Source organism: Triturus cristatus, chromosome 2_2 (genome assembly GCF_964204655.1).
Source record: "Triturus cristatus chromosome 2_2, aTriCri1.1, whole genome shotgun sequence".
Classification (NCBI taxonomy): domain Eukaryota; kingdom Metazoa; phylum Chordata; class Amphibia; order Caudata; family Salamandridae; genus Triturus; species Triturus cristatus.
Window position 1 is genome coordinate 737865954 of NC_140582.1, and position 26880 is coordinate 737892833.

Below are 26880 nucleotides of genomic sequence, written 5' to 3' on the forward strand. Positions count from 1 at the left end.
TTTACCCGTTTCTCCTTCCATTCATTCTTTTCATTCTCAGTTGCTTCATTCTGGATTGCGTTCACACTTTCAATCGTATTCTCACACATCCCTGATTCAGCAATCCATCTTGCAGACGTTGCAACATACATTCGGCTCGTCATGTTCTTGGCCGTCTCTTTGGCGACCTCATCAGCAAACGCATTTCCACGGCCTACATCATCCGTAATCTTCCGATGTGCACTGCATTTCACAATCGCAACTTCATTCGGTAGGGTCAGAGATTCCAATAGATCACTGACTAACTGTCCATGTTGGATTTTAGTCCCATGGGATGTGAGAAAACCTCTTTCTCTCCAGAGACGTCCAAAGTTATGTGATACGCCGAAGGCGTATTGGCTGTCAGTAAACACATTCACTCTCTTTCCCTCTGCTAAAACACACGCTCTTGTTAGTGCAATTAATTCTGCAGCTTGGGCAGAATTCTGACTTACTCTTGCAGTCTCAACAATCGTACTCAAAGTCGTAACTGCATACGCGGCCATCACATCACCATTCTGTAACTTAAAACAAGACCCATCGACATATAAAGTGCCGTCTGGATCTGGCAACGGAGTGTCTTTTAAATCAATCCGACCTTTTGTCTCTTCCTCAGTTCTGAAACAACAATTATGGGGCTCTGAATCACTCGACTTCTGAGTAGTCGGCAACAACGTTGCTGGATTCAGTATGTTGCATCGCTTGATCTGAATGTGACTTGCCAAAAGTGTCAGCTCGTAGCCTGATAGTCTAGCACTGGTGAGGTGCTGAGTTTTCGTTCGATTCATGAGTGTATCCACGGCATGTGGAACCAAGACTATTAACATGTTGTTCATGACTAGTCCAGCAGACTGCCTAATAGACACTGCAGCTGCTGCTGTAGCTCTCAAACAACTCGGCAATGCTCTGGCTACCGGATCTAATGTGGATGAGAAATATGCACAAGGCCGCTGTTTGTCACCAAACTGTTGCGTTAAAACACTCAACGCACAACCTTCTCTTTCATGGACATATAGTGTAAACGGCTTACTGTAGTCAGGAGTACCTAACACAGGAGCTGAGCATAACGCATCACGCAATTCCGAGAAGATTTGTTGACATTCATCAGACCATGGCAAAGGACTCGGAACACCTTTTCCAGTCAGAGCCACCAATGGTTTTGCCATGAGAGAAAAATTTGGGATCCATTGCCTACAGTATGACGTAATACCCAAAAACGCACGCACTTCTCTCTGTGTGCTTGGTACAGTCATCTGCGAGATTGCTTTGATTCTCTCTGGGGTCAACCTTCTTCCCTCCTTTGACAAAAGATGACCTAAGTAGGTCACTTCTTGGCAACAATATTGCAGTTTAGAAGGTGACACCTTGTGATGTAAGTCTGACAAATGACGTAATAAAGAAATTGTAGCTGTTTGGCAAGTTTCCTTGTCATCAGCAGCCAGTAAAAGATCATCTACGTATTGGATCAGGGCAACACCAGGCGGAAGTACAAGAGCATCTAATTGACTCTTTAATGCTTGGCTGTAAATTGAAGGGCTCTCACAATAACCTTGTGGAGAGCGCTTGAATCTGAAACTGCGACCTCCTAAGGAGAAACCAAAAATGTCTCTACTTTCCTCGGCTATGGGAATGCTGAAAAATGCATTTTTCAAGTCGATAACCGTAAACCATGAGGCTGAGGCAGGAATCAACGTCAATAATGCAGTGATATCTGGGACCACAGGAAACTGTGGAATCACTATTTTATTAACTTCTCTGAGGTCAATCACAAATCTGTAGATTGGAGGTTTGGATGGGTCAGTACGTTTCAAAATCGGCAAAACAGGACTATTGCAGACATTTCCTCTAGTTTCCTCAACCACATCTTTCTGTATTAAGTCTTTCACAATCAGTAAGAGTGCTCGTTCCCCTTCATTCGAAATCCGATACTGTGGGATTCGTGGGAATTTAGCATTCGCTTTCAAACTTACCACATAAGGGGGAATTTCCAAGAGGCCTACATCGTTAGGACCAGTTGCCCAAAGAGTATCAGGGAGAGAACGCAGCTCCGGTGGGAGCTTATCCATCGACACATACATTGGAGAGATGACTCTCTTGCCCAATGTGAGCTGTACTCCCGAAGGAGAACAGTACAGTGTCGCATGTAGGCGTTTCAACAGATCTAAACCAAGCAGATTCTCATTACAACCGGTTGTTAGAATAAGGGGTGCTTCTAGTTCGCATGGCCCAACAGATATTGATAAAGGACTAGAAACAGGATTGTGAACAGGGGCGCCTGAGAAACCTACTGAAGTGTTCGCTAAGCCAGACAAAGGTGCGCCAGGGAGTTTCGCATGCATAATTGAACTTTTTGCCGCACCAGTATCCAACAGAAACGGTTCGACCACGCCTGAGGTAACTACTGCGACATAAGGTCCACTCTGATCAACTGGAACTGATACTACTCCCTTTCTTTGCCTGTGGCTGTCCTAGTACTCGCTTCTCTGAATCTCCTCATTATGATCATAGTAATCTTCAACATGATACTGTGGAGATCTACCTGTTTGCGCAGATTGTGCATTTCGCTGATCGAAATAATTCGATTGGCGATCGGCCTGTGGTGTCATAGTACCACGTCCTCTACCTCTAGGAGCTTTCATAAATCCAACAGTACTTCTCTGAGCTGGGACACCACTAGTCTGTGCGTGCAGTACCGGACACTCATTCTTATAATGACCCTCCTTTTTACAATAGGCACACTGATTCCATGCTAACTGTTGTCGGGAAAAACCATAATTAGATCTTTGGGACGTCCCTTGCTGGAATTGTGGCTGTTGGTGAAACTGGGGTCGCTGCTGTGAATCTGACTGATTCGAGCGAGGCGGATACGCCTGTTGCAAAAGAACTTTAGTCTTTAAATCTTTTGTTTTCTTTTCTGACTTTTCCTTCTCTTCTTTCTCTCTATTCTCGTAATACTGAGCAGGTGCAAGTATCTGTGCTGTCGTCGACACTGCCCATGCACTTTCAGAATCGTTTAACTTGTTACTAAGCTCAGGTAGTAAATTAAACACGAACTTGTCGACAAACAACCTTTGGCCTCCCTCAGTACTCATATCTTGCCCACTGTGATCTACGAAGGTCTCTTCAAATCTAGTGAAGAAGTCAGAGACGCTTTCATCCTTCTTTTGTTTGCATGCCGATAGTTTATCCCAATTGACACGTAATGCTGGCATCAGCGTTTTCATCAGATTAATTATTCTGCCAGGTAGGGCAGCAATCAGAGGTTCAGGTTTAGCACCGCCAACTTGTTGCGCATCTGCTGCTACAATAGCTGGCCAATCAACTCCTAAGGCGACTGGGTGGTTCTCTTGCCGAATCTTGGCCCATATAGGCTGTGGCACTACATTACCAAATAACATTTCAATGTCTGCCAAATTCATGATGCACGCCTGAACTGTCTGCGTTAACTCTTTGTAATAACCAGCAGGATTTTTACGTGGGTCTTGTAACGCTTGTTTTACTGCTAATACTTCGGCCCGTTTCCAAGGGATGTGTATCCACACTCTCTGGAAATGTGCCGGGGCAGCTACAATATTATTAGCCCCATCAGCTTGAACTGCATCACGCCATATCGGCGGAACTTCCCTCATCGGATATTGACCTCGTTTTTTTCTAGTAGTAATCGGTGAACCGTCAGGGTCTCTTGTCGCTCGAAGAGGGGAATCATCCCTATGAGCTAAAATCAGTTCTATCGCTCCCCTTACTTCTGAACCTATCACCATTCCTGCGGCGAACTTCTGTTGAATATTTATCAAATCAGAGGGGACGGAATCTAAGTCATCATTTTCCCATTCTTCACGTCAAAAACATAACGTTGAGTAGGTTCATTCCATTGCATAAAAGTATCTAACACTCTTCATGCATCATACTTCGCAGCTTTCGACATCCACCTAAGAGCTGTCGAATCTAACATTTCTCGTTCCCTGGGGACCAGGAAGCTGGCTACGTCTCTGTATAGAGTCAGAAACGGGTGTCCCAATTAAAGACCTGTAGAGAGGAGTTAAAATATTAGTTACAGAGTCGGTTATTTTCCGACGAACGGAAAGCGGAGTCAGAATGTTCACAGGGTTCGGGAATAGGGCAGCTGGAGCAGATGAAATAGTAAGGGTAGGAGTAGCAGGTAAAGCAGTTTGCGAAACGACAGGAAAAGGCGGAGCAGGCGACCCAGGGAGAGGGGGTGCCGAAGGAACATTAACCACGGGAAGGACAGGAGCTGGAATCAAAGGAAGTCGAGCAACTATTCCAGGCTGACCAGCAGCTGGCTGTACAATAGGTAGTAACTGTGGTACTGTAATACCCTGTGCATACGGTGGAGGTGAATTCAACAGGTAAGACAACAGAGGATCCTTCTCATGATCCTCCATCAGCTTAGTAGGACAAGATGGCAATACAGGGTAACATTTATCAATTGCCAAATTATATTTTCTATTCGCCATCTCCATTGCTTTCTCAGTCTCGTTGACATGCAGCTGCCTAGCAGACTCCATTAAAGTCAACCCTTTCTCTTTCTGTTCTTTCTTCGTCTTCCTAATTTCTCTCTGATTGGCTTCTTTACGCCATACGCGAAAAGAATCAAACATTGCCGGCCGGGCTTTTCTCTTAAACAACTTCTTTTCTAGATTGTCTAGAATTTCGGTTTCGAAGCTACCATGCGGTGGCCAACTAAGGACACCATCTTTTCTGGTATAACGGACCCATACTTCATTATACGTAATAGGACCAACACCATGTTTACAATAGAGCTCATATGTAGGAGTTCCAATCGGAGGAACTGAACACGAATCCTCTAACCGGGAATCCTCGTTGCAACGTAACCAGGACAGGAAACAATTACTACTGGTAGTCATGACAAACAAAGACAAATTCCAACCAAAATGCGCAAAGAACTTAGGCCTACCAAAATGAACTAATACCAAAACAAAGATTATCTAGACAAGGGCAACCAATGATAATCTACAAATTAAACCAGAGCAACAAGGAACAACCAAACTGAGCGTAACCCACTTAATACTTAACTGAAATGTGGAAGACGTCACGAAGGAGAACCCGTCTACGTCTCGCCGTACTAAGGTCTGCACCTCGGGTCCAAGACAGGGCGACAGTCAGGGCAGCGGTCCTCTGTAGCCGTCTGGGAACGGGAACCCTCGTGGAAGAGATCGTCGGGCCACTTTTACGACATGCAGGGATCGATGAAGCGGGGTACCTCCCTCCGGAATCTTCACACGAAACTTCTCGAACTTTTCAGGCTTTGGACTGGTACCGGATGACGTCGCCCCACGTTGGGTGCCAATTTGAGGTTCTGGACTTTTAAGAGTCAAGAGGTGTCAGGGAAACAACACCCAAAGACCCCTGAGTTCCTCCTGTCTCGGTGCACAAATAAACAGAGACACGGGCTTCTCGATGGTGGCGTCAAAGATCAAGGTTTATTTACTGCAGGGACACAGAAGTCATAGGAACCACACAGAGGCAGAATCTACGAGACTGTTCAAATTGCGTTAAGTGGGTTACTCTTTAAATACGCGCAAAATGTCTTTAGGCTACATTACACGAATATTTCTCATGCCCAACCCGGTATCCCAAAACAAACAGTAAATAGACATCAAACAATAATTTGAAATTGCAGTTCCTCCTGAGGCTCAGCCGGGAGTAGGATAATCTGTTCCATTTTAAAACTTATATATGATTTGTGAATTTTCGCTATTTTAATTAACGAGCATTACCTGCGCTCTGCGCTCAGCGCCCTGACAGCTGACGTGGGAGGGTGACTGGAGCAAACACGGGAACGCCATTGGCCGATTGAAGGCCACGCCCCCTGCTCTGAGACTCGCCCCTCTGCACTACAAAAGCGCGCGCTGACTACGAGCGCTGCGCTTGAAATTGCAGTTCCTCCTGAGGCTCAGCCGGGAGTAGGATCATCTGTTCCATTTTAAAACTTATATATGATTTGTGAATTTTCGCTATTTTAATTAACGAGCATTACCTGCGCTCTGCGCTCAGCGCCCTGACAGCTGACGTGGGAGGGTGACTGGAGCAAACACGGGAACGCCATTGGCCGATTGAAGGCCACGCCCCCTGCTCTGAGACTCGCCCCTCTGCACTACAAAAGCGCGCGCTGACTACGAGCGCTACGCTTGAAATTGCAGTTCCTCCTGAGGCTCAGCCGGGAGTAGGATCATCTGTTCCATTTTAAAACTTATATATGATTTGTGAATTTTCGCTATTTTAATTAACGAGCATTATCTGCGCTCTGCGCTCAGCGCCCTGACAGCTGACGTGGGAGGGTGACTGGAGCAAACACGGGAACGCCATTGGCCGATTGAAGGCCACGCCCCCTGCTCTGAGACTCGCCCCTCTGCACTACAAAAGCGCGCGCTGACTACGAGCGCTGCGCTTGAAATTGCAGTTCCTCCTGAGGCTCAGCCGGGAGTAGGATCATCTGTTCCATTTTAAAACTTATATATGATTTGTGAATTTTTGCTATTTTAATTAACGAGCATTACCTGCGCTCTGCGCTCAGCGCCCTGACAGCTGACGTGGGAGGGTGACTGGAGCAAACACGGGAACGCCATTGGCCGATTGAAGGCCACGCCCCCTGCTCTGAGACTCGCCCCTTCATCTATTTCTCTTATAAAAGATGTGTCCCTACAGGAAGCGCAGCGGACGAGCGCAGCGGGCGCGTCGAATGCACGCCGAAGGCTCGCCAAAGGCGAGCCCGTCTGCGCCCGTCCGCGACAGGCCGGGACCAGGGGCCACAACCCCTGCCTCCCCAACTACAGGCAGACCAGGCAAACCTTCAATGGTTTACACGCGAGGTGAGCTGCTTATGTTAAATACTCCCTTAACAGCCCCCCTTTGTGCGAAGGTTGGACCCTCCCACACCATGGGCCCCTTTAGCTGCCGCCACTGTAGATGGAGTTGTAACCACTTGGAGCTACCCTCATCGGAAGTCACACCCACACAGGACTACACATGCATTTATGTTAATGCTAGGTCCCTCCCTAAACATTCGACAGAGCTATGGGACATGTTGCATGATAGCAGACCCGATTTTGCCTTCATCTCGGAGACTTGGCTGGGTGAGCACAATACCCCGGATATCACCGCAGCCCTTCCCACTGGGTATAAAATCATTAATCTAAATCGACAAACTAAGAGAGGTGGCGGAGTGGCCATGATATTTAAAGATAGTTTTTCATGTTACCAAGAAACAGTCACTCAACTAGGTAATCACGACGTGCTAACCATCTCCATTTTCATCAACACTCAGGTTATCCTCGGATGTGCAATCATCTACAATCCCCCAAATAGTACAACTGATTTTAGCACCCAACTTCTCGAACAAATCCTTCCATTCTGCCTCAATCACAAAAACATTATAGTCATTGGTGACTTCAATGTTCATTTCGATTTAACCAATAATTCCCTAACTAAACAATTTACTACAGACATGGAAATCCTACAACTTTCACAGAAAATAGCTCGCCCCACACACAGAGCGGGGCATATGCTAGATCTTATATTTACAAACATTTCAAAGACCAACATTACGGATATAACTCCTTTGACATGGACAGACCACTACAGGATATATTTTACCTTAAACCTACCTTTAAAAACCAACAGACCGCTAGTTCAGTCGGTCAACTCCACTAAATGTTGGAGCAAATTTTCCTTGGAAAAATTCAAGGAAGATTTTTCCTTTTTTTCTAGCTCCGAAATGACATGCGAAGAGCCTCTTACGAGAGAACATAGAGAAAGCACTTGATCACTGTTCACGGACTCGCGCAACCAATCGATTGAAATCAAAAACCTCTGAGAAATGGTATGGCCCAGACCTAAAAATCGAAAAAAGAAAATGCACCTCACTGGAGCATAAATGGAGAATAAGTAGAAACGCCGAAGACAGAGCCATTTACAAACATCAGCTGAAAATATACCACACTGCCATACGTAAAGCAAAGAAAGACTACCTTTCTCAAAAAATCTTAGAGAATAAAAATTCATCCAAGGAGCTTTTTAAAATTGTAAAAGAATTTTGTAATCCTCCTTGTCTCACATCCAATCTGACTCCATCACAAGAGAACTGCTCAAAAATCAGTGATTACTTTTGTGATAAAATTGATAAAATATATGCCTCTTTCACAAATAACGCTCAGGCCTCTGTGGAGTATCAGATCGACCCTACTTTGCAAACCAACTGCTCTACCTTTGGCCCATTCTCAGAAGATGTGATCACTAAAACCATGTCAGAAATTAAATCTGGCTCACCATGGGATGTTTGCCCACACTTCATTTTTTCCCAACTGACTCCTATAATTGGCCCCGCAGTCACAAAAGTTCTTAACCAGTCTCTGGAGCAAGCTGTCTTTCCAGAAGTTTGGAAAAAATCGGCAGTAATTCCACTATTAAAAAAGGCAGGTGCGGATATTAACGATCCAGCCAACTACCGCCCCATTTCACAGCTCCCCTTCTTATCGAAGGTGTTAGAAAGACTGGTATCAAAACAACTGTCAAGTTATCTAGAGATCAACAATCTTCTTGATGTCTCTCAAACAGGATTTAGATCTAACAACAGCACAGAAACAACGCTTTTGGCCGTAATGGACGACATTCGTATGCAGGTCGATAAAGGTAAAACGGTTGCCCTGATACTTCTTGATTTATCAGCGGCATTTGATACCGTGTCCCATAAACTGCTAATTCATATACTTGCTGCAAAAGGAATACAAGGTAAAGCCCTAAACTGGCTGGAGTCTTTTTTATCAAACAGATCCCAGTCTATTTGTTTAGGTAATTTTACCTCTACCCCCCGTAAGATTAAATATGGAGTTCCCCAAGGAGCTACATTGAGCCCAACATTGTTCAATGTATATGTCTCCTCTTTGGCATCAATTGGCAAGAAATGGGGCATTAATATCTGCTCCTACGCTGATGATACTCAGCTGATGGTAACCCTAAATGGAGATAATGACACCAAAAGTAGATTACACAACTGCCTGTCAGAGCTATCCAATTGGATGCACGGCCATTATTTAAAACTGAACGCTGACAAATCAGAAATTCTACTTTTTGGTGGGGCCAAACAGCTCTGGGATAACACCTGGTGGCCAACCTCTTTAGGCTCTCCACCAATCCCCACATCGTCTGCTAGGAATTTAGGAATTCAGATGGATACCACTTTATCTTTGAAATGCCATGTCTCCTCAATATGTGGCAAAGGATTCGCGAGATTAAAAAGATTGAAAAGGGTCTTCCCCTGGATCCCACTTGAATGTAGACAGATCCTTGTCCAGTCACTACTAGTTAGCAGGCTGGATTATGGCAATTCGTTATTTGTAGGAATGTCGGACTACTTATTAAGAAAATTACAATTGGTCCAGAATGCCGCAGCAAAAGCAGTTTGCAATAAGAGAAAGTACGACTCTGCCACAAGCTGTCTGAGAGCCTTACACTGGCTGCCCATGAGACAAAGAGCCATGTTTAAAATGCTATGTATTGCCCATAAAACAATCCACAATACAGGCCCTTACATTCTTCGAAATAGAATTAAGTTCTATGCTCCAGAGCGGAACCTACGTTCGCAAGCCTCAGCCAAAGCAGCCACCACTCGGATTAAGCTTTCCAGAATGGGCGGAAATGCTTTTTCACATATTGCTGCGAAATGTTGGAATGAACTACCGATCAACCTCAGACTCACAGACTCCTATTCCATCTTCAAAAAAAAACTAAAAACTGCACTATTCCCTACTCCATAATAACCAATATGCTCTCAGGTTAATGCTTTGGTTTTACTGTTATTTTTTGCAGCGCCGTGATATCCTTGCAGGATGAATGTCGCGCTTTACAAATACACCTAACAATAACAATCAAACAATAATTTGTAGGATTTCGGTATTCGATCAGATCCCCTTGTCAGTTTTCCATTCTTTACCCGATCCTCCCCATCATAAAAATCGTAACCTCCCCATTGTAAAAGCCCAGAAGGAGAGGAGCAGAGCCAGGTGCAAAGGATTGAAAAGGAGGATAAGGGGTGTTTATGGGTCATAAACGGGCATGGCTACCGTCTTCGGCCTTTCAGTCAGGACAACGGACACGAGAACCAGTATGGCAGGGCTGGCCTCAGGCAGGGGAGGCAGCTTGATTCTGCCTAGTCATGTAGAGTCAGCCTTTCTCGGGGCTCGGCTTACGTGTCCTTAACAAGGTGATTCTGCCGGGGTCATCGCCCGTTCATTGACTATGTGAGGGCAAGAAACAAAATGGATGCCGTAACTAAAATGGATGCCACGACTTTACAACAGAATGCCCTATTTCTCAGTGAATTCATGCTAGTTGTGTAGCGAAAACACTGTCATGCATGTAATTGATCATTTGCGGTTCATTGGTACCAAAATCGTGTCAGTACCAAGATACCGAATTCACGGGTTCGGATCGCTACAGAACCTCAAGAGTAGGTATGTGTATGTTTCTGTAGAAGTAAGTGTGGTAGTGTGTGTGTATAACTGTATATGCAAGTAAATGGATGTTTGACACTTTGTTTGCATGTGTGAGTATGTGTGTTAGTAACTCTATAGATGAGTGGTGGTGTGTAACAGAATGTATAGGTGTATGAGTACATATGATGGGTGAATACATGTATGAGTGACTGTATAGGACTGTTGGTGAATGAGTGGATGTGTGTGTAGCTCTTGGAATTACTGAATAGGTGTGTTGTAACTGGTATTGGTATGTGCATTGTTTTGAACCACTCTATCCCTCTTTCGTGTTTTGCGCATTTCTTTTACTGATTTCTTCTGCCTCGGTTCTACCGAGGCACAAGATGGCTGCCAACACTTCCTGGTTTGGAGTGTTGACAGCCAATTAGCATAAAGCTCGTGATTGGGAGGGTGCGTGGATTCTGCGCGGCCATAGATATTGAAACTTTTTTAATTTTGATTTTCTCAGCAACTATTGAACGGATTTACACCATTTAACATCAAGCATTGGCATAGCCAATTGGTCTCGCCTTTGGGACCTTATAAGTGTTTAGCCATGCAACAGTTGCATAACTAAATACTTATAAGGTCCCAAAAGCGAGACCTATTGGCTGTGCCAAGCGGCCGTGTGTCTGCAAAAGTGATCGTGATGGCGATCAAACATCAAAGCGGCCGCGAAAGTGAAAGTAACCTCGGTGAAGCGCGCACGCCAGCGCACATGCACTGTAGCTCTAGGCTGGCCTGGTAGCACTTTTTGGAGCCCTCACAAAATGTCTCGCCAAACCAGCGCATGCGCTGGGTCAAGCGAGACCTAAAAAGGGATCTTTCTGAACCAAGGGCTACCTTTTTGCCAAATTTGGTGTAATTCGGTTCAGCAGTTCGGACTGTAGCCGTGTCTAAAGTTTCCTATGGGAAATTGCATGGGGAAAACACGTTTTGGGACCCCTCTTTTTTCTCGGCCCCCACTTGATGAATCACCCCGAAACTTTTAAGATAGGTAACGACCGGAGCGCCCCACGAGTTTTGAAAATTTCGTGAAGATTCGTCAATCAGCACCAAAGTTATTGGGAATAGAATATTCCGAATTTCCTATGGAAAGTAGGTCCTAACTATAACCACCTACTGGCGAACGCCAGTAGGTAATATATATATATATATATATTATACCCTGAAAGTCTCGGGGGGATTCGTCAAGCGGGGGCTGAGATAAAAGGGGGGTCCCAAAACGCGTTTTTCCCATGCATTTTTCCATAGGACCTTTAGACACAGCTACAGCCCGAACGGCTGAACAGAGTTCCTTGAAATTTGGCAGAGAGGTAGTCTACAGGTCAAGGAAGTGCCTTTTGTAGGTTTGGTGTAAATCTGTTCAGTAGATTCTGAGAAAATAGCCTTTAAATCAATATATATATCTGAGCCAGCATACGGTGCGCTTACGGTGCGCTTACCGTACGCGTACGGTGATGGGCGCGACCGCGATTCTGATTGGCTGCTAGATCTTAGTAAACATTCGAATCGCTCGAAACCAGGAAGCGGCGGCCGCCATTTTCTCTCTCGGACTCTGAGGGGGGGATGATAAACAAAGAGAATAAGCATGTAAAGGGACTGTTTAGACAGCTCCCAACCACCTAGGCTTGCTAAATGTGTCCCCAAAGAACCCCCAAGGCCAAAAATTCATTTTAATTTTTTTACGCAAATTCGCCGATTACGCTTACCGTACGCGTACGGTAAAAAAATGTATTAAAAAAAAATATCCACAATTTCCCCACCCCGTGTGCAAATGGTGGGCATAGGGCACCATTTGTGCATGGCATATAAAATTTTAATTTAAACAGTAAATAAATATTTATCTTTCACAACGAAGCGCATAATATGTCCACCACGTGCTCACGGTGCGCGAAGCGCATCAAGCGTACATGGCCCATCCACGGCACTAACTGCGTAAAGTGGGCGCGCGGTGCGCGAAGCGCACCGCGTGCTCACTGTGCGCGCACGGTGCGCGAAGCGCACCGTGTGCGCATGGAAAGAACTGCGTTAAGTGGGCGCGCACGCCACGAATGGCGTAAAGTAACTTAGCATTTAAAAAAACGTACAAATTCACTGAAAAAAACATAGGTTTCACACACGTTATAGTTAGGAATTAGCATTTAAAAAACCTTGCAAATTCACTGAAAAAACCATAGGTTTCACACATGTTATAGTTAGCTGGACATTTCACTCGTAAAAAACCAATGAAATTCCCCCGTTATAGTTAGTGCAGGCAACTATAACTCACGCGACCGCAATCCTCTGCTGATGACATATGTGTCTTTATGAAAAAAAAATATTTGTAATATATGTATAGCTAAAATTTAATGGAAGAAGACATGGGCAAATAAGTGTCTAAATACAGTATTAGCATCAGCAGAGGATTGCGGTCGCGTGAGTTATAGTTGCCTGCACTAACTATAATGGGGGAATTTCATTGTTTTTTTACGAGTGAAATGTCCAGCTAACTATAACATGTGTGAAACCTATGGTTTTTTCAGTGAATATATATATATATATATACATCCACGAAGTTGCTCCTTCTGAAGTTCAAGCCCCCGTGGAGGGGTGGCGCGGACCGGCGGAGACAACCGGCATTACTATCATCAAAAATGGAGTCCCAAACGCGCTCTCGGAGTCAAAAAATAATCACCAGGGAAACGGACGGTCACTTAGACACAGGTAGGTTTATTAACGTCATAAACCTGCTGCAACGCGTTTTCCCCGCGAACGGGCTTGTTCACACAGCGTGCTCAACACAAATGCCACAATACATACTATTTCGTAAAAATTCAGTTGTCATGGAAAGAGGACTACGTAATCCTCACTCATTAATACAGGTATCAGCACAAGTACGTTACACACAGCGCCATGTTGTACTATGTTTGTAGTGCTGGTAAGTATGGATCTATAAACATTGAATACATTATAGTACTAGCATATCGTAACTTGCACAGAGGAAACGGACATCCTTAATGGTAATAAACTTACGTAACTTGGTAAATCTAATCCGCCTCAAATTTATATTCTTGTGTGTCTAGTGTGGAATCCGATAAACAAAAGCTGTTTAATTCGTTGTCGAATATACCGTATTGCTCATATAGCTGTGTATCAGTTTCCACTACGCTATGTGTCTTCTTGACAGCGGGATTACTAAGCCCGTGTACAATCCCTTACGGTGCTAGGGCGCCGTTTTTAACATGGTTACTTTCGTTTTGTACAAATAAAACTTTATGCCGCCTCGTGGACATTTACACCACATCATGTTCGCCTAATAGTGGCCAGAGGCTGCCTGCATTTAAACCTGGTTATCACCGCCTGTGCAGGCATTTCCCTAGGACGTGTAAGGTGTAAAGGCAACCCTTGTAAAAAGGGGGAGCCGTCCAATCATGTAAACATATGTGCCGATACAAGTATATCAAATAGACTCTGAGAAATGCTTTGTTCACCTAATAGTGGCACAACACAGTCTGTACCCCACTTGGTCATAAACGTGTATATATGTGTATACTAGAAAGGATATAAAAGGCTAAGTGCATGCAATTAGGGTTTCCCTCGTCGGATAATACCGACAGTAAAAAACAGAAACTCGCCCTATAGTGGCATAAGTGTGACTGCAACATATTACTCCTAGTAATGTACGGTTTGGTCCATCTAAAAGAGTCGCCTTGTGGTGGCAGGGGTCATGACACCTATCTAAGGTCCCTCAAACACATGTTGTCAAAAGTATGCATGTGGCAAGTTGAGTTGCCCTGTTCAATCTATCTTCCTATAAACACCCATCCGTGTAAACCAAAATTAAATAATATAGGAAAACCGAATCATGTCAGAGAGAGAGAAAAGAGTGCATCTTGGTTTTCTAAGTGGCAAGAGGTCATATAGGAGGTTAAATCTCTATAATGTCTAATTGGTACATCAAATACATAGTTCATTGTTATGTACTCGGAACCTCAACTTCTAGTAAATTACTTGATAGTTGTCAAAGGCCCAGTGCCTGGAAGTAGAAACGAAGAAAAGGGTAGGGACCCCCTTGGGCCCATAAGCATGATGGTCCCTTCCTTTCCTCCTGCAAGGAGAAGAACAAGAAAAAAGAGAGAAAAGAAGCGAAGTGAGAGAAGGCAGACCGAAAACTGAGTAACATGTTACCAACTAGCCTTCGTTTGTCGTTAAAATCACCCTAATTGCATGCACTTAGCCTTTTATATCCTTTCTAGTATACACATATAGACACGTTTATGACCAAGTGGGGTACAGACTGTGTTGTGCCACTATTAGGTGAACAAAGCATTTCTCAGAGTCTATTTGATATACTTGTATCGGCACATATGTTTACATGATTGGACGGCTCCCCCTTTTAACAAGGGTTGCCTTTACACCTTACACGTCCTAGGGAAATGCCTGCACAGGCGGTGATAACCAGGTTTAAATGCAGGCAGCCTCTGGCCACTATTAGGCGAACATGATGTGGTGTAAATGTCCACGAGGCGGCATAAAGTTTTATTTGTACAAAACGAAAGTAACCATGTTAAAAACGGCTCCCTAGCACCGTAAGGGATTGTACACGGCCTTAGTAATCCCGCTGTCAAGAAGACACATAGCGTAGTGGAAACTGATACACAGCTATAGGAGCAATACGGTATATTCGACAACGAATTAAACAGCTTTTGTTTATCGGATTCCACACTAGACACACAAGAATATAAATTTGAGGTGGATTAGATTTACCAAGTTACGTAAGTTTATTACCATTAAGGATGTCCGTTTCCTCTGTGCAAGTTACGATATGCTAGTACTATAATGTATTCAATGTTTATAGATCCATACTTACCAGCACTACAAACATAGTACAACATGCCGCTGTGTGTAACGTACTTTTGCTGATACCTGTATTAATGAGTGAGGATTACGTAGTCCTCTTTCCATGACAACTGAATTTTTACGAAATAGTATGTATTGTGGCATTTGTGTTGAGCACGCTGTGTGAACAAACCCGTTCGCGGGTGAAACGCATTGCAGCAGGTTTATGACGTTAATAAACCTACCTGTGTCTAAGTGACCGTCCGTTTCCCTGGTGATTATTTTTTGACTCCGAGAGCGCGTTTGGGACTCCATTTTTGATTATATATATATATATATATATATATATATATATAATCTACTGGCGGTCGCAAGTAGATAGTTATAGTTAGTACCGAGTTTCCATAGAGAATCTCAAAATTCTATTTTGAATAACTTTGGCGCCAGTTGACGAATCCTCGCGAAATTTTCAAAACTAATGGGGCGCTCCGTTCAGCTCCTACCCTGAAAGTCTCGGGGTGATTCGTCAAGGGGGGACCGAGAAAAAGGGGGGGTCTCAAAACGCGTTTTCCCCATGCATTTTCCCATAGTACCTTTAGACACAGCTACAGCCCGAACGGCTGAACAGAATTACTTGAAATTTGGCAGAGAGGTAGCTATAAGGTCAAGGAAGTGCCTTTTGCAGGCCTGTGTAAATCTGTTCAGTATTTCCTGAGAAAATAGCATTTAAAAGCATATCAATATCTATACGCGCGTACCGTGCGCGCACTGAGCAAGCCCTGTGCGCGCACCCTGCCGTGCACGAGCGTAATTCTGATTGGTTGTTAGATGTCAGTAAACATTCGAATTGGTCGCAATCAGGAAGTGTTGGCCGCCATTTTGTCTGTCGCACTGAAAAGGAAAGGTGGAGAACGTGAATAGGGGGCAGGGTAGGGAGTTCTTGACCCCCTAGCCATTGTCAGGGGGTCACAGTAGGACCACGAAGGGCAAAAAAAATAGATTTGAATTTTTTTTTAAATCAAGTTTAAGTGTTTAGATATTAGGTGGCTCTAAAAAGAGCCCTTGTGTTTATTGAGTGTTTTTCGGTACCTACAAGTAAGTACCGATGCAGAGTCTAAAGTTCAAGAGGAAGACTCTGTTCCCTTCATCATTGAAATGTACACTGTCTCCTCTATAAATGTCTTGCATGTTGTAACGCAAGTTGTTGTGGTATATAGAACCCATACCATAGTCTCTGAGGAAAGCAGAAACAGACTTATTGACATGCTTTCTTGCTTTGTCAATCTGCGGACAATGTTGGTTGGACCAGTTCCACTTTTGCCTTTGGCATATATTGAAATATACAAAGGTAGTTTGTGGAAAAAGTGACATCAATTGCACAAAGGTGTCCTTAACAAGCATTTCCAGACCTACCCCAGTTAAAATGCCTAGGTCATTTCCACCACAGTGCACAATAATAAGGTTAGGCTGTGGGAGATGTAGAAAGGTTTTCACCAAAGGCATTAATTGGTGCCACTTTAACCCTCTCTGACCGATCCATTTAATGTCTACATTTGGCAAAGCAAGATCTCTCACCATACCTCTTTTTTCTGCATCCTTTTCACTCCAGAAGACATAGCTGTGACCTACAATCCACACTGTGAACATCTTTCAAGGAGATGTGGATGCACTCAGGAGGTGTCTTTCAGTAGAATGGCAATATGAAATTAAAGACAGTTGTAAAATGGAGGCATACATATATTTTTTTTAATAAAAAGAACTCATTGGCTGTTTCAAATCATTTTACAGTTAAAACTAGGCTGTATGTGTACATTTTTTGAAGCATGTTTTGTATTGGTTCAGAAAAATGTGTTCCCACAGAACATTACTTTGGATTTGCTGTTAGGTTTGAAAAGTCAAGCACTCTTGCTCTTTGGATTTGAAACATTGTGTGGTGAACTACTGACTTCTCTGCTCACACCAGTGTTCCATGACCTGTTGCTATGGTAGCAGGCAGAAGTCATGTTGGGGGAAGGGATGATTTGGAAAAGGGGTTCAAAGTTGCAACCAATAGAAATGTGTGATTCCATTTGAAAAAATGTGGGAAGGACTGTGATTTGAAATGAACATGTATATGTGTCAAAAAAGAGAGGGAAACATTGCCATGTACTGGTTCTGCTGAGAGGAGAGAGGTGTACAGCTCTGAGATTCTGGCTCTGATAATCTGCTGTTTGAGTGCCACATTTATTTCTCAACGAATTAATTTTAAAGGTGAGTTATGAGTTTGAGAGGGGAAGTATGTGGTGTATTTTGATATAAATAATAGAAATGTCAATTTTCTTTTAAAGTTGAGTTTTACATTTTGTGGTTTAGGAGATATTTAACTGTTTTGAACTTGTACGATATTATGGAGTATGTCTTCACTGTAAGTTAAGGTGTACTGGTATCACTGAGGAATACAGTTTTGTGCCTAGAATCACATCATGAGTCTGTCTGCACACAGGATTTGTTGTCAGAGATTTAATTTGTGTTGCTTTTGTTCTGTTAGTCTTGCACTCGCAGAAAAGGGGTAGTTTGTTAACTTAAAGTGTGATGGTTAGCATTCAGCAGAAATCAGTTACTCACAAATGAGAGGCAAATGCAAACACATTTGAAAATAGTATGGTACATTTTCCTACTACTTTAAAAGTTGTGTTTTTCATTTTATGTTAAGGAAGATATTTAAGTGGCTTGAACATGTTATATATTATGGAGTATGTCTTCACTATAAGTTAAGTTGTACTGGTATCACCCAGGAATACTGTTTTCTACCTAGAATCACACCATGAGACAGTGAGCACACAGGAAATGTCATCAGAGATTTGATTTGTGTTGGTCTTGCTCTATTATCCTTGCACTCGCAGGAAAGGGGCAGCTTGTTTTTTGTAACACATGGTCATGGCCTCAAGGAGCTGTTAGGACATGTGCTCCTTTTTGTCTGTGTAAACTATAAGAAAAATGTGTCAGGCTGTCACAGTAATTATCACTTGCTCTACCACAGTACTAAATGTGCTTTCAAATTGCCAAAGGAAATATCGCGTTCTGCCTAGAATCACACCATGACTCTGTGTGCACACAGGAATTGTTGTCAGCTTTCCAATTTGTGTTGTTGTTGTTCTGTAAAAGTTGCACATTCAGGAAAGGGCCAGCTTGTTTTCTTCAAATGTATTGGTTAGCACTCAGCAGAAATCAGTATCTCAAAAACTGTGAGACAAATGCAAACACATTTGAAAATAGCATGGTAGATTTTTCATCAATTCTTGCAATGGCTGGGGTGGTTCCTACATGTTGAAAAGTCTAATTAACCCTTACCATACATGTAGTCTTATACACATGTCTGCACTTTTCATGCAGTTGTGGAAGTCTCCATGCAGATCTCTCTTGCAGCTGACAATACACAGTTTCCAGAAACACACTCTTTGCACACACGCAGCAGCTTCTCGTACACTCCCATGTATAATAGTCAGCTGTGTGTGGTGTTTTAGATAGTAGTGTGTAACGCAAACAGATTCAATGTCACCAAGGCTCATTTCCTTTGCTCTAGTCTAATCACCCACCCTGTAACACATGGTCATGGTCTCAAGGAGCTGTTAGAACATGTGCTCCTTTCTGTCTGTGTAAACTATAAGAAAAATGTGTCAGGCTGTCACAGTAATTATCACTTGCTCTACCACAGTACTAAATGTGCTTTCAAATTCCCAAAGGAAATATCGCTTTCTGCCTAGAATCACACCATGACTCTGTGTGCACACAGGAATTGTTGTCAGCGTTCCAATTTGGGTTGCTGTTGTTCTGTAAAAGTTGCACATTCAGGAAAGGGCCAGGTGGTTTTCTTCAAATGTGTTGATTAGCACTCAGCAGAAATCAGTATCTCAAAAATGTGAGGCAAATGCAAACACATTTGAAAATAGCATGGTAGATTTTTCATCAATTCTTGCAATGGCTGGGGTGGTTCCTACATGTTAAAAAGTCTAATTAACCCTTACCACACATGTAGTCTTATACACATGTCTGCACTCTTCATGCAGCTGTGGAAGTCTCCATGCAGATCTCTCTTGCAGCTGACAATACACAGTTTCCAGAAACACACTCTTTGCACACACGCAGCAGCTTCTCGTACACTCCCATGTATAATAGTCAGCTGTGTGTGGTGTTTTAGATAGTAGTGTGTAACGCAAACAGATTCAATGTCACCAAGGCTCATTTCCTTTGCTCTAGTCTAATCACTCACCCTGTAACACATGGTCATGGTCTCAAGGAGCTGTTAGAACATGTGCTCCTTTCTGTCTGTGTAAACTATAAGAAAAATGTGTCAGGCTGTCACAGTAATTATCACTTGCTCTACCACAGTACTAAATGTGCTTTCAAATTGCCAAAGGAAATATCGCTTTCTGCCTAGAATCACACCATGACTCTGTGTGCACACAGGAATTGTTGTCAGCGTTCCAATTTGGGTTGCTGTTGTTCTGTAAAACTTGCATATTCAGGAAAGGGCCAGCTTGTTTTCTTCAAATGTATTGATTAGCACTCAGCAGAAATCAGTATCTCAAAAATGTGAGGCAAATGCAATAACACATGTCAAAATAGCATGGTAGATTTTTCATCAATTCTTGCAATGGCTGGGGTGGTTCCTACATGTTGAAAAGTCTAATTAACCCTTACCACACATGTAGTCTTATACACATGTCTGCACTCTTCATGCAGTTGTGGAAGTCTCCATGCAGATCTCTCTTGCAGCTGACAATACACAGTTTCCAGAAACACACTCTTTGCACACACGCAGCAGCTTCTCGTACACTCCCATGTATAATAGTCAGCTGTGTGTGGTGTTTTAGATAGTAGTGTGTAACGCAAACAGATTCAATGTCACCAAGGCTCATTTCCTTTGCTCTAGTCTAATCACTCACCCTGTAACACATGGTCATGGTCTCAAGGAGCTGTTAGAACATGTGCTCCTTTCTGTCTGTGTAAACTATAAGAAAAATGTGTCAGGCTGTCACAGTAATTATCACTTGCTCTACCACAGTACTAAATGTGCTTTCAAATTCCCAAAGGAAATATCGCTTTCTGCCTAGAATCACACCATGACTCTGTGTGCACACAGGAATTGTTGTCAGCGTTCCAATTTGGGTTGCTGTTGTTCTGTAAAAGTTGCACATTCAGGAAAGGGCCAGGTGGTTTTCTTCAAATGTGTTGATTAGCACTCAGCAGAAATCAGTATCTCAAAAATGTGAGGCAAATGCAAACACATTTGAAAATAGCATGGTAGATTTTTCATCAATTCTTGCAATGGCTGGGGTGGTTCCTACATGTTAAAAAGTCTAATTAACCCTTACCACACATGTAGTCTTATACACATGTCTGCACTCTTCATGCAGCTGTGGAAGTCTCCATGCAGATCTCTCTTGCAGCTGACAATACACAGTTTCCAGAAACACACTCTTTGCACACACACAGCAGCTTCTCGTACACTCCCATGTATAATAGTCAGCTGTGTGTGGTGTTTTAGATAGTAGTGTGTAACGCAAACAGATTCAATGTCACCAAGGCTCATTTCCTTTGCTCTAGTCTAATCACTCACCCTGTAACACATGGTCATGGTCTCAAGGAGCTGTTAGAACATGTGCTCCTTTCTGTCTGTGTAAACTATAAGAAAAATGTGTCAGGCTGTCACAGTAATTATCACTTGCTCTACCACAGTACTAAATGTGCTTTCAAATTGCCAAAGGAAATATCGCTTTCTGCCTAGAATCACACCATGACTCTGTTTGCACACAGGAATTGTTGTCAGCGTTCCAATTTGGGTTGCTGTTGTTCTGTAAAACTTGCATATTCAGGAAAGGGCCAGCTTGTTTTCTTCAAATGTATTGATTAGCACTCAGCAGAAATCAGTATCTCAAAAATGTGAGGCAAATGCAATAACACATGTCAAAATAGCATGGTAGATTTTTCATCAATTCTTGCAATGGCTAAGGTGGGTCCTACATGTTGAAAAGTCTAATTAATCCTTACCACACATGTAGTCTTATACACATGTCTGCACTCTTCATGCAGTTGTGGAAGTCTCCATGCAGATCTCTCTTGCAGCTGACAATACACAGTTTCCAGAAACACACTCTTTGCACACACGCAGCAGCTTCTCGTACACTCCCACGTATAATAGTCAGCTGTGTGTGGTGTTTTAGATAGTAGTGTGTAACGCAAACAGATTCAATGTCACCAAGGCTCATTTCCTTTGCTCTAGTCTAATCACTCACCCTGTAACACATGGTCATGGTCTCAAGGAGCTGTTAGAACATGTGCTCCTTTCTGTCTGTGTAAACTATAAGAAAAATGTGTCAGGCTGTCACAGTAATTATCACTTGCTCTACCACAGTACTAAATGTGCTTTCAAATTGCCAAAGGAAATATCGTTTTCTGCCTAGAATCACACCATGACTCTGAGTGCACACAGGAATTGTTGTCAGCATTCCAATTTGTGTTGCTGTTGTTCTGTAAAACTTGCATATTCAGGAAAGGGCCACCTTGTTTTCTTCAAATGTGTTGATTAGCACTCAGCAGAAATCAGTATCTCAAAAATGTGAGACAAATGCAAACACATAGCAAACACATTCAACGTCATCAAGGCTGATTTCCTTTGCTGTAGTCTAATCACTCACCCTGTAACACATGGTCATGGTGTCAAATAGCTGTAAGGACATGTGCTCTTTTCTACTTCTCTAAAATATAAGAAAAATGTGTCAGGCTGTCACAGTAATTATCATTTGCTCATCAACAGAAGTACATGTGCTTTCAAACTGCCAATGAAATATCGTTTTCTGCCTAGAATCACACCATGAGTCTGTGTGCACACAGGAATTATTGTCAGAGATTTAATTCATGTTTCTCCTATTTTGTAAGACTTTGACTCGTAGGAAAGGATCAGCTCGTGTGATAGGATTTGAAAAATTGAAAAAAAAAATTGAAATGAATTAAAATTACATAAAGGTATTTTTTTTAGTTTCTTGCAGGTATTGCTGAGCAACAGTGAAAAAATATAAAGATGCCTATAAAGATGCCTATAAAGTCAAGAAAAAGAAAAGAAAAGAAACAACAACTATATTTGAAGACGACTGGTAAAAAGAAAATAGGAGGCGAAGCGTGTGTTGGAAAACAGAAAAAGTCTTCTGGTAAGCAAACTAAAGAATTTTTTAAAAATATCTTCCAAAAAAAAAAAATGATCGACAGCAAAAACAAAATGCTAGTATAGACTCAGAAGTTAGGAAGAGTGACTTAACACGGAAAATAGATTTTAAAAACATTCGTCGAAAAATGTTTCAGAGAAAAGTGATGTTAAATTTGCTGAAGGATGTGAAAAAATATAAGAAAAAAACCAAATTTTATAAGAAAAAGAAATTTATTGAAAGTATTGTTACCAAGGCATTAGAAATAAAAAAAAACTATTCATTTTAATTTTGAACAGGATGCGTAGATTAGATAAATTAGTCAATGCAATGAAGTCACAAAGCAAAAGGAAAAGAGAAGTAAAAAAAAACAACTATTGTAAAGTGTTCTTAGGAGAATGGAAGCATAGTTCAAGTACTGAACCATTTTTTAATGAAGAGAGTTATCTTCAAAGTAATAGTTTGTTGAATGCAGTTGACACCAATGGTAGAGCATATGAAGTTAAGGATGGTTGTGTAATGGAAAAGGAGAAAATGGTTCCAAGAAATGAGGAACAAGTGATGGCTGATGAGGTTATGGGGAGACGTCCTAAAGCCCCAGTGTACACTTGGAATTGTTGTAGTATTTGTACTGTGCGACAGGAATCTATTGATAAATTACGTGACTTTCTAAGAGAATATAGTAAAAAGAGTGTTATACAGAAGATTAAGGTGCTTCAAAGACTAGATCCATGCAGAGTGAGAGAGAATACTGGTTTGCAAGGACATTCTCTGGCTTGTCTATCTCGGAAAGTGTGTCAAAGTGTTTTTCACCATTTTAGGATGCTGGCTGTTCATCATACTGAAATGAGAAAGTTTGTGAGAACATTGTATTTTGCTAAAAGTCCACCACTAAAGTTAAATGAGTTGAAGAATGCTCTGTTCCGTGGATCTGTATCAGATATAGTGAAGGTTACTGATGAAATTCAGTTTTGTTACTTTGGTCCAGAGCAAGAAAGTGTAGAAAATTACACAGTGATTGATGAAAATGTGGAAGAGAATGTAGAACTCACTGTTAGTAAAAATTTTGAAGATGAAATGACAAAATTTACTATTATCTCTAATGAAAGACCAAATATTACTTGTATTTGTTGCCGGAGAAGCCATTATAAAATTCAAACAAGGAATGTTGATCTCTATAAAAAAAGTGAAAATGAAGATAATTATAAGTGGAAAGATTTTGCAACATATATATTTCTGGAAAATTGTTTTGAATTGGGTGAAGATCAGCGTATTTGTAAATACTGTTATAACAAGTTAGAAGAAAATAGAATGCCAGCAAGAGCTGTACATAATAAATTAGAATTGGTTGATATTCCTCCAGAACTTTCTGATTTAAATACGTATGAGTCTATACTCATTCAATGTGTCCATCCGTTTCAGACCATAGTGCGTATGGAGCCAAAAACAGGTAAATTACCTCCTTCGGATTTACAAAGAGGTTTAAAAGGAAGAGTTGTCTATTTGCCATTGGATTTGAAAAAAAATATGGAAACAATTGATGCAGATACTTTGGAAACTGAACCATTAGTTATTCTGGTTAATGGTGTACCTACAAAGAATAAGAAAATTTGGCAGGAGCTGGAGGATGTACGAAAGCACAAAGAGCAAATTTGTATTTGAAAAAAAATAATAAATGGTATGAAGCCATTTATATGGATGAAGATGAAGAAGAAATACTAGAAGACACAGGAATACCAACTGGGCAACTTGAAAAAGTGGATAAGTCAAAAGAAGAAGAAATTTATGAACATTTCAGCATACATCCTCTTCATTCTAAAGAAGTTATGGGAAACGCTATTGATCTGTTTCAGATGAAGAAAGCACAAGGAACTCCCGAGAGTGTATGGGAAGAGAGCTTGGAAGCTCGTTGTTTTTCACAGCTGTTTCCTACAGGAGAAGGAGGACGATATGATGAACGTCCAGTACAGATTCCTGCTTCGGAGTATCGGACTACAAGATTATATGCAGAAGATCCTAGATTTCGTCAAAGTATTCCTTATTTGTTCCATCTTTTATTTGAAAGTGACTTGTCAGCACTATCTTATGCAGTAAATCACATTTTGAAAACTGGAGTACATCTATTAATGTGACTGCAAAGGATTTTATGAACAAAGTGCAACAGCGAGATGATCATTTGGAATCTCAATTGATCAATTTGATGGCTTGTCAGCGTGGGACTAATGAATATTGGTACCGACGCCATGGAGAATTGAAGTGTATGTTACGGAATTTAGGAACTCCTACATGGTTCCTTACCCTAAGCTGTGCTGAGTACGCTAGGGATGATCTTCTGGATTTGCTTCGAGAGGCAAATTCAAATATTGAAAACATCCAATACAAGACAGCAGGAGAATTGTGCTCATTGGATCCAGTTAATGTTTGCAGATATTTCAATCATAGATTTGAGGCTATGATGTCCTTCATCTGCAATAAAAAAAATCCACCTCTTGGAGAAGTTGTGGATTTCTTTTGGAGAAAAGAGTACCAAGCCAGAGGTGCTCCTCATATTCATATGCTGTTGTGGATCAAGGATGCCCCAAAATTTGGAACAGATTCTGATGATGCAGTTTTAAGTTTCATCGAAGGATATGCAACATGTGCTATACCTAAAAGCACAGAAGAGAAAAATTTAAAAGAGCAAGTTTTACGTTTCCAAAGTCATCGGTGTGGAAAATACTGTCGACGAAAGTACAAGAGTAAAGATAAATTCTACACAAAATGTCGATTTGGATTTCCACGACCTGTTCTTTCAAAAGGAAGAGTAACCAGTTTTATGTCAGCTGTGCGACATACTATTACAAGAAAATCACCTAAAAATACCTACAATCTAAGAAGAAAAGAAGAGTCAAAATATATAAATGACTACAACCCAGTCATTTTATCCATGTGGAATGCTAACATGGATATACAGTATGTGGCTGACAATTCGATTGCTGTTGCTCGCTATGTCACATCTTACACCACTAAATCTGAGAAAACGGAATTGAAGGAAATGTGGGAAGAGATTTCTCACAAGAAGACTGTCAGTAAGAAGCTATACAGTTTCAGTTTAAAGATGTTATCGCATCGAGAAATTGGATCCTACGAATGCTCAGATAGGTTATCATCTGCAAGTCTGTACTCAAAATCCAGAAGAATAATTTGGGCAAGTTTAGGTCTTGCAGGAATGCGAAATCGAGTACTGAAATCTATTCGAGAAATTGAATATTTAGCAGAGTTCGAACCAGAAAGTACAGACATTTTAAGAACAAACATGTTGGACACATATTATCCATAAAGAAGTCATCACCTTGAGAACATGTGTCTCTATGAAGTGCTGCAGAACTTTATTTTTAAACGGAATGCCACAGAAGATATCAACAATGGAAAATATAAAGTCATTGGTGAGGAAGGATGTTTGGTGAAGCAAACAAAAGGAAGTTTGATAAATCACCGGAAGCTGAGTTGCGACACTCCTGATAAAAAGGAATTTTACTACTTGGCATTTTTGCAGCTGTTTAAACCATGGCGTTCAGAGGACGAACTACTTGGAGAATTTCAGAGCTATGAAGATTCCTTCAATGCTAGCAAAGACAGCATAGAATGCAGTACTTTCACAACTTATGTTCAAATGTTAAATGAAGAAATTGAACAAGAAGCAACAATTGCAGCTGAAGTAGCTAGAGACAGTTCTCAAGACAGTCAAAGTTCTGGGACATTCAGTCAAGATCCTCTAGGACAACCGATCGTCGAAAATGAAGCAGCAATAGCTATGAACGAAGTGGAAACAGCTATGAATCAAGCTCAGGAAGATTTAGTAGACTTAACATCTTTGGAGAAGCAACTGAATGAAGAACAAAAACAAATTTATGAAGAAGTCAGACCAAAAATTGATCACGGATTACTACATGAAAATAAAGAGTGCTCATGCACATCTTTTGAACCAATGAGAATGTATGTAAGTGGACAAGCAGGAACTGGAAAAAGTTTCTTAATTAATGTAATTAGAAGTTACCTACAGAAGAAAATGGAATCCATTTTGTCTTGTGTTGTTACTGCTCCAACCGGGTTAGCAGCGTATAACATCAAAGGAGTTACCTTACATCGTTTGCTAATGTTACCAGTAGAGCACGAGAACAAAATACAGTACCACAAACTAGCAGGAGAAGCATGCTTGGAAGTTTCAAGAGTATTATAGAAAATGAAAGTACTCATTATTGATGAAGTTAGCATGGTATCAAACTTAATGCTTGTCTTTGTGCATTTAAGAATGCAGCAAATTCTGAAGACAGACTTTGACGTGTTATTTGGAGGAAAACATGTCATAG